We start from the raw sequence: 8,897 nt of genomic DNA, 5'->3' as shown, positions 1-8,897 counted from the left end.
TTATGTCCCTGTGGAAAAATAAAGAAATTTTAGAATGATTCAACAAGTTCCTTCCTTTCCGCTATGCTATCTGGAATTTGAAGTCCATTATGTTTTCAACTTTAAATAAGATTATTTTTAGTTAGTTAATTATTATTATATTCACCAAAAATATACCTCCCCCCCCAAACTTGCTATGTGCATTTCAATCTTTTATTTACTTTAATAATTTACTTGGTAAGACCCATGAGTGATACCCACTCTTGAATTTAAAATATCTGTGTATCACTTTCACTTTTGAAAGACTTCGACTTTTGATGAAAGTTCTTTTGTCAATCTACTTAGCATGTGTTTTACATAATCCATTTATTATCCTTAGTCACTGATAATATCTCTTTGAAAATATGAATTTTATTTTTTTAGTATCTTGCTTTAGACTCAGCATGCATTTCGGTATAAAGACTCATGTCTTTCTTCAAATATAGACAATAACAAAACTTTATAACAATTTCCAGTAATGCCTTTTCTTGATGTTAACCTTCTGGCCCTCAATAAATGAATTCCTTATAGGCTCTCAACTTTATGCAAGAAGTTCAGTAGGGACTCTGCCTTGATTGTGTATATGATAACTTCTCTTTCCCTCACCACTACAAAATTTCACCTGTCAATTCATATATCAAAGCTCTAATGTACAGGTGTCATTTGAGCTTTTTCTGATACTGCTCTATTTTAAAAAAATCAGTCTCTCTCTCTCTCTCTCTCTCTCTCTATATATATATATATATATATATATATATATATATATCTTCTATATATTTTTAGTGAGAATATGACCAAATCTAGTCAAGTTCTTTTGTCATGTATTTATCAATGTGCTTCTTTAAAACATAAATATCCAAAATAGAGAAAATACTTAGATTTCTTTCAAACAAACAAGACAGGGTGCCTGGGTGGCTCAGCTGGCTAAATGTCCAACTCTCAGTTTTGGCTCAGGCTATGCTCCCAGGCTCCATGCTCAGTGGAGAGTCTGCTGAAGGAATCTCTTCCTCTCCCTCTGACCCTCTCTTCTGCTTCCACACTCTCTCTATATATATTAAATGATACATAGTAAATAAATAAATCTTAAAAAAAGACAAAGGTATCAAAACTTAAAAGAAGCATTTAGTGCTTTTTGCCATACTACTTATTCTCAGGTCAGTTAACTTAAAACATTTGCTGTTTTTTTTTCTTCTTTTGTCTTCCCAGCAGGTTCACTGTGTCTTTTTTTTTTTTTTCTTTTCTTTGCCTTGCTTTTTTTTTTTTTTTTTTTAATTCTCTTTAACTCAACTGTTTAGGAAGGACAAGGCAACTTCTTAAAATTCTGCCTGTGTTCTCAGGAAATGTCATTCATTTGGCAGAGCTCCCAATGTGTAGCACAGCTTGATTCTCCTTCATAGTCCCCAGAACAGCCAAGCCTAACACTAGGAAGCTCTTTCAATGACAGGCTTTCATTTATCTGAACTTATTCTGAACTTAGAGAATATAGGGTATGTGGTTGTGTGTATGGGGGGTGGGGGTGGGTTGTGTATTGTTTAATGTACTCTGGGAGGCACATTCAATGTCTCTGCGACCAGTCAGTACTTCTCTAAAAGTTCTTTTATGTAATGGAATGGTTTTAAGGGGATTCCTTTTCTTTACATCTTGGTGAAAGCCCTGAAATATCTGAATGAAAAAGATTTTAAAACATGTTTGACAGCATCCTTGTTTAAAGTTGGTGTTTGTCTTTGTTTACCAAGAGGGTAGACCTTAAAGTTAACTCTTGTTTTATTTTAATTTAGAAAAAAGGAAAAAAATAAAAATGACATGGTGTAAATTTTAATGATAGGATTTTACATAGGAACATTTTGGGACTTTTTAAATTTTATATTAGGAACTTTCAAATCAAACCAAAATTCCACAATTGTAGATTATAAAAAGATGTACTATGTTAATCAGTATATTATAAACTTGGTTTATTGATACTTTTTTTATTACAAAGTCTTACTTTGTATAGAAAAATATTACTTAAGAAGCAGAAGTTCTAAGTCAATCCTGGATCTATCATTTACTACTTGTGAAAATCTGAACAAATTACTTAAGTTTTCTGCACCTTTCTCTCTTTTATTTTATAATTAGGATAAAAATCATATTTATCTCAGGGTAATTTTGAAAAATGACATCATCAATCCATGTAGAATGCTTGGTATGTTTTTTTTTTTTTTAATTCTCAGTAAGCACTCGCTAATTGTTAGCTCTTAGTTGGTACTAGTGTTTCTAGGCTACTTTCAGCCACAAAGTCTATCAGTGGCAAAGAATGTTGCTTTCTTTAATAAATCTCCCATTATAAAGTCAAATTTCGGTTATGGAAAGGTTGTTATATATGGAGTTTCATATGTCTTTTTAATTTTATTACTTATTTGTACTTTCTTAATAAAGTTAATATATTTCATATTTGTAAAAAAAACTGTGAAGTCTTATTTATTGATTACAAAGGATATTTCCTATTTTGCAGTCCTACAGTTCTATATAGTCCATATTCTATCTGGACTCAGTCATGTTACTGGAAAATTTCACTTCATGAATAAACTAAAAGTAATCCTTAGTCAAAGTCAGCTCTGTGTCTCCTTTGCCCTTCTTGTAGTTAAAACAATGTTCATTTGACACAAAATTTTCCATCGCATAAATCTTTTCTTATTATAAATATAATACCCTTTCAGCAATAATCTGAATTTCTATGTGTAAACTATATAAATTCTATAGTCACGATGCATTGCATTTGGCAATTATATTGATTGGCTTAACTAAATCACTTGGGCTACTATTCAATTATCTTGTCATACGTTATTTTATACAATGGTGAAAAATTCTATCTGTGAAGTGATTGTAACATTATATTGAAAATAATCATCATCTATAATCTTACAACAGAGAACTAGTAACAAAATTTGGTACATTTCTAACTATGCTAAAACATACATACACATTCAATATATTTTTCAAATATCCCACATAACTTTTTCAAATAACACCTCAAAAACAACCCATCCCTAGATCATTCAATATTTCAATACCATTATTTGCAATTAATTCTTAGTATCTATTCTATTTAACATTTATAATTACCTAAATAAAAAGTTTCTTATACTGTTTCAAAATATTTACCTTATAGTGTCCTAAAAAAGAAACTTGAGATTGTGTATAAATAAATCTTTATATACATGTCAGATTATTTTTCAGTCTTTTTCAGATTTTTGAGTAAAAATCTTAATGAATTTATTTTTTTCTTGTTAAAGAATATAGGCATTTCTGATCCAATGAGCTTTCTCCAAGTGACAGTTTTTGGCACAACTGGTGGATTTCTTTTCAATATCTCATATTATGCAATGTTTCCTTGATTAAAGGATTTCAGATTCATTGAGGAAAATTTGAAAAATACAGAAATATAGGGACCACTGGGTGGCTCAATTGGTTAAGCATCTGACTCTTGATTTTGGCATAGGTCATGATTTCAGGGTTGTAGGATCACTCAGTGTGGAGCCTGTTAGAGATTCTCTCTTCCCCTCATTGTCCCTATGCCACTCCCTTGTGCATGAGCACTCTCTCTCTTTCTCTCTCTCTCAAAGAAAAAAATACAGAATTGTAAATCAATTGCACACAGATATGCATGAAATTTATATATTTTCATTGCTTTTTCAATACCTGGATGCTATTTGATTTTATTTCTGGAATTTTTAAGATTCTAGCTTTTATTCTAATATAAATTTTTTTTTCAATTTTAATTTTTCCCAACCAATGAACAATTTAGTGTTCTTGTTGTTTCTCTTCTTACAGTATTGAAGATATAAGATCAGTTTAATTTTACTAATTGACATGTGGTTTGTTAATGTATTTTCTATCTTACAAAGTTTAGTTTTTTATTTATGTATTTTAATTATCTATTTTTTATTTTATGAAAAGAAGGTAATAGTATATTTGTTCTTTTTATGGAAAGTTACCAAGGAATGTCAAAAGGAAACAATGATGTAACCGTTAGTTCTCTGTCTCATCTACACTGCCAACACTAGTTCTCTCCATGGTCATTCTTACATATTCTATATCCACCAAGTAAAACTTAATTCTGTAATACTGACTGCATCAAAATTTTAAATATTTTTTTTATTTTTTCCAAGTTTTTATTGAAATTCCAGTTAGTTAACATACAGTGTAATATTAGTTTCAAGTGCACAATTCAGTGATTCAACACTTCCATACATTATGTGCTGCTCCTCACCACAAGTACCCTCCTTAATCTCTGTCACCTATTTCACCTATCTCTCACCAATCCCCGCTCTGGTAACAATCAGTTTGCTCTCTAATAGGTAAGAGTCTGTTTCTTGGGGGCACCTGGGTGGCTTAGTTGGTTAGGCAGCTGCCTTTGACTCAGGTCATGATTCCAGGGTCCTGGGATAGAGCCCCGTATTGGGCTCCCTGCTCATCAGGGAGCCTGCTTCTCTCTCTTCCTCTGCCTGGCATTCTGCTTACTTGTGCTTTCTATCTCTCTGTCAAATAAATAAATAAAATCTTAAAAAAAAAAAAAAAAAAAGGAGAAAAGTCTGTTTCCTGGTTTGCCTCTCTCTTTTTTTCCCCTATGATCGTTTGCTTTGTTTCTTGGAGCTAGAGTATTATGCTAAGTGAAATAAGTCAGAGGAAGACAAATACCATATACAAATGTGGAAATCACATATATTTAATTGTCTTTGTGCACATACATTTGGGTATATACATATATCTTATATTCATATTTGTGTGTATATATATATATGTATATTTGCATATATAAGCATATCTTTGTAATCAGATAATACACACACAAAAGAATTTGAATGATATACATGAAAGCATATCAATGTGGGTTTTGAATGTGGGTATTGAATATGTATTCTTCTTTTAACATACTTTCCCATAGAAATCTTTCTTTATCTTACATGCATGATACAGCCTTTGATGGTTCTTGTTTTGTAATATTTTAAAAACTATGCACCAAATATTCTATTAGCTAAATCTGTGTTCATATCCTTTGTAATCTCCTTAGAGTAAATTCCTAGATATGAAATTGTTTTGTAACACATTTTTAAGACTTTGAATCATAATGACAAGATTCCCTTTGGAAACCAGACAATTTATAAAACTAACATATGAATATGTATATGTTAAAGATCAGAAATTTAATATTTTAAATCCTCATCCATTAATTTTCAATGAATAATAACTAAATTTTCACTTATAATATTTTTCATTTATTTGCCTATTAATGACATCAACAATTTTGTAAAAGTTTTTAGTTTGGTTATATATTTTTTTCTATTCTGAATTGCCTGTTTTAAATTATTTGTCCTATTTTATTTATTCAGCTACCCTTTTCAGTGCTGTTTCCAGGTTAATTACTTTATAAGTTTAAGTGATTTATATGATTCAAATATTTCTCCATGGTATGTTTACCTTTGTATTTTTTTATGGAATTTTAGTTTTTTAATATAACTATCTTAATTTTAGGTAGTAAAGTCTATTTACATCTTATGCAATTTAACTTCAGATATATTTTTCAGTATCATTTTTGATACTTTACGGTATCACATATCTTACAGTATATAATATATATTCAGATGTATATTATTTTAAGCTTTTTAATATTATGTATCTAAGGATTAATTTATGTAATTGTGTAAGATAGAAATATAACTTTATTATCCCAGGAAAGAAATAAGCCATTTTTTTGGGGAGGGGGGTTTAATGAACAAACTATTTTGTTTTTTTTATTTTTTATTGTGTTATGTTACTCACCATACAGTACACCATTAGGTTTTTTTTTAATTTTTAATTTTTTTATAAACATATAATATATTTTTATCCTCCGGTGTACAGGTCTGTGAATCGCCAGGTTTACACACTTCACAGCACTCACCATAGCACATACCCCCCCAATGTCCAGAAATAAGTCATTTACTTGCCTAACTTTGAATAAAACTAAGAGGAAAAAAAAAGAGATAATTTTGAGTGAAATTGTATTAAACACATATAAATTTTAAAATAATTGACATATTACAATATTGACATTAATGCCTTAGAATATATTTTTAAATATTTTGTTTCTTCCTGTTTTCTTTTTCTTAGTAAATTTATAGTAACTAAGTACTTCCTACATGTAATTTTAAAATCATTGTTCCATGTATTTCATCACAAGACTTTGGAAATTTGAGCTACTTTTAATATCTTTGCTTTTATAAGAAAGTAATATATCCTATAAAGTGGTGGTGTTGAGAATGATTCTAGGCTTTCCAGGCCCAAAATCATGCATTTAAGCAGCATGCTTCACCACTGGTGTATGAAGAAACCTTGTCTCCCTGGGTGAGTTTTTGTGTGGGTGCCTTTTGTCCTCCTGTGTATCCAGTTTTTTACCAAGCCCAATCACTGAATTCTCTCATCATCTCTATAGATTTTTCTTAATTGATTTACTTTCATTTTATAGAAAATGTATTATTTATAAATATTTCCTATATGAATTATCCCATATTTAAATTCCTTTGCCTTTCACTTTATTATATCCTCTATACTTAGGTTTCTTTGGCTGTTCTTTTACAAATTTCTTAATTTGGATGCTAGGTAGATTATATGTATTTATCCCTTCCTTAAGTAATTATTTAAACAATAAATTTTACTGTAATTACTGAATAATCTTTACTCCACCAGGATATGTACACTATTTTCCAGTATCTTTCAGTGAGGTTAAGTTTTTTTAGTAGGCAGAGAGCTTAGAGGTATAGATTGATCTTCACTTTGGAAAGAGAACTGGGGCCTGAGGTTCAAATCTATAGATTCATAGGCCATGGATAACTAGTTGACTCTTAATTGGACACTCAGAAAGAACAATAGTAGAATGTCAGTGACAAAATAAATACACATGGTTGGATCTCTTAGAAGGTGTCAGAGTGAAGATATTTATACCTCTCACAAATGCCACTAGAAAGTATCACTCTAATGGGGGATATAAGAAACTATCGGAAACAATCTTTTGTTTCTTTTCTTTTTCAATCTTTTGTTTCTTCAATTTTTTGTTGCTTTTCTTAGACATCTCCATTCTTGCTTAAAAGACTCATTTACAAAGTGTTCATGGTGGCAGAGATGGCACTAAACATGGATTCCAAAACATGGAATATACTTCACCAAGGATACTTGGCCAACTATCACGACTGAGAAGACTGTTACATGCTAATACAAAGGCCAACTTTCAGCCTTAAAATGGCATAATACTCTGGGAGATCTGCAAACAAGTAGCAGATTTATTAAAGTCTATACTTTTCATAATGGGGTGGGGGACACAATTTCTCCCTACAAAAATAGGTACATATACCAGGTATAGATTTGTTTTCCTTGCCCAGCACTATTATGGAGGACCTTATAGAATGTCCACTGTATGGCACCTTACAAAATATCTCTTCTCTACACAGTAATAATTCATACATTCTACACTCTAAAACAAGTCCTATGAAATCACCAGTAGTACCACTAGTTCTATCACCCATAATTGGTTGGCTCCATACAACTGCTGCATGAATTACCAAAGAATAAATCATGGAAATACCGTTTTGTAAGATAGGGATGCATTTCTATAGCAGGTGATACAAACCTGAAACCAGCAGCCAACATATGAGGTTTTGTTCCCATTGGCAGTAATAAAAGGTTCAGGACCTACATAAAGATGTGAAAGATGCCTCTCATTATTGCATATAATAACCAGAAAAGAAATTTTTTACTTCCTTTCCTATGATCCTGGGCTTAGTATGTGTGGAGATCATAAAGCTCAAGAGAGGAATGTCTCCACCAGGAAACATAGCTATAGTCTCACAAATATAAAAACGAAAACTACCCTTGGTCATTTTGGCCTCTTAATGGTACTAAACCAAAAGACAATGGAAAAAAGCACTACAGTAGCTAATACAATGTATTCAGTTTGTCAAGAGGATATTTGGTTATTGTTATTCAGTGGGATCAAGGTCTGTGTTTAGATTCCAAGCTCACTGGGAGATCTTTTAGTACACCCTGCAAAATCATCTTCAACAGTGGAAAGAGTTTTCTAAGGATTCAGATCTTGAAGGAAGAAAGCATTTGCTTATCTTACCAGGAGGACTATCTAGCTGAGGTATTGGCTGAGAGTAAGGGAAGTATGCAATAAATAATATGCAGCCTGGGAATAAACCCCTGTATATATGGTCAATTAATTTATGACAAAGGAGCCAAAGATATACAGTAAAAAATATATTCTGTTAGAGAAATAGTGTGGGGTAAAATAAAAAGCCATGGGCAAAAGTATGAAACTAACCACTATGTTACATTATACACAAAAAATGAACTCAAAATGGATTAAAGACTTGAATATAAGACCTGAAACCACAAAATTCGCAGAAGAAAACATATCAGGTAAGCTCTTTGAACTAGGTGTTGGCAATATATATTTTTTGTGTGTGTGGATTTGATACAAACCTAAAGCAACAAAAGCAAGAATTGGTAAGTAGGACTACATTATACTATAAAGCTTCTGCATAGAAAGGAAACCATCAACAAAATGAAAAGTCAACTTATAGAATGGGAGAAGGTGTTTGCCATCATATATCTGACACACATATTCAAAATATATAATGAATTGAAATTACTCAATAGCAAAAAACAAACAAAAACAATTTGATTTAAAAATGTGCAAAGGAACTATTGAATAAGCATTTTCCAAAGAAGACATACAAATGGCCAACAGTAACATGAAAAGATGCTCAACATCACTCATCATCAGGGAGATTTATCATCCTGCACATGTTAGAATGCCTATTATCAAAAAGACAAGAAATATTAAGAGTTTCCAAGGATGTGGA

The sequence above is a fragment of the Mustela lutreola genome, chromosome 1, assembly GCF_030435805.1.
Source record: "Mustela lutreola isolate mMusLut2 chromosome 1, mMusLut2.pri, whole genome shotgun sequence".
Taxonomy (NCBI): Eukaryota; Metazoa; Chordata; class Mammalia; order Carnivora; family Mustelidae; genus Mustela; species Mustela lutreola.
Note: the sequence above shows the minus strand (reverse complement) of the source record.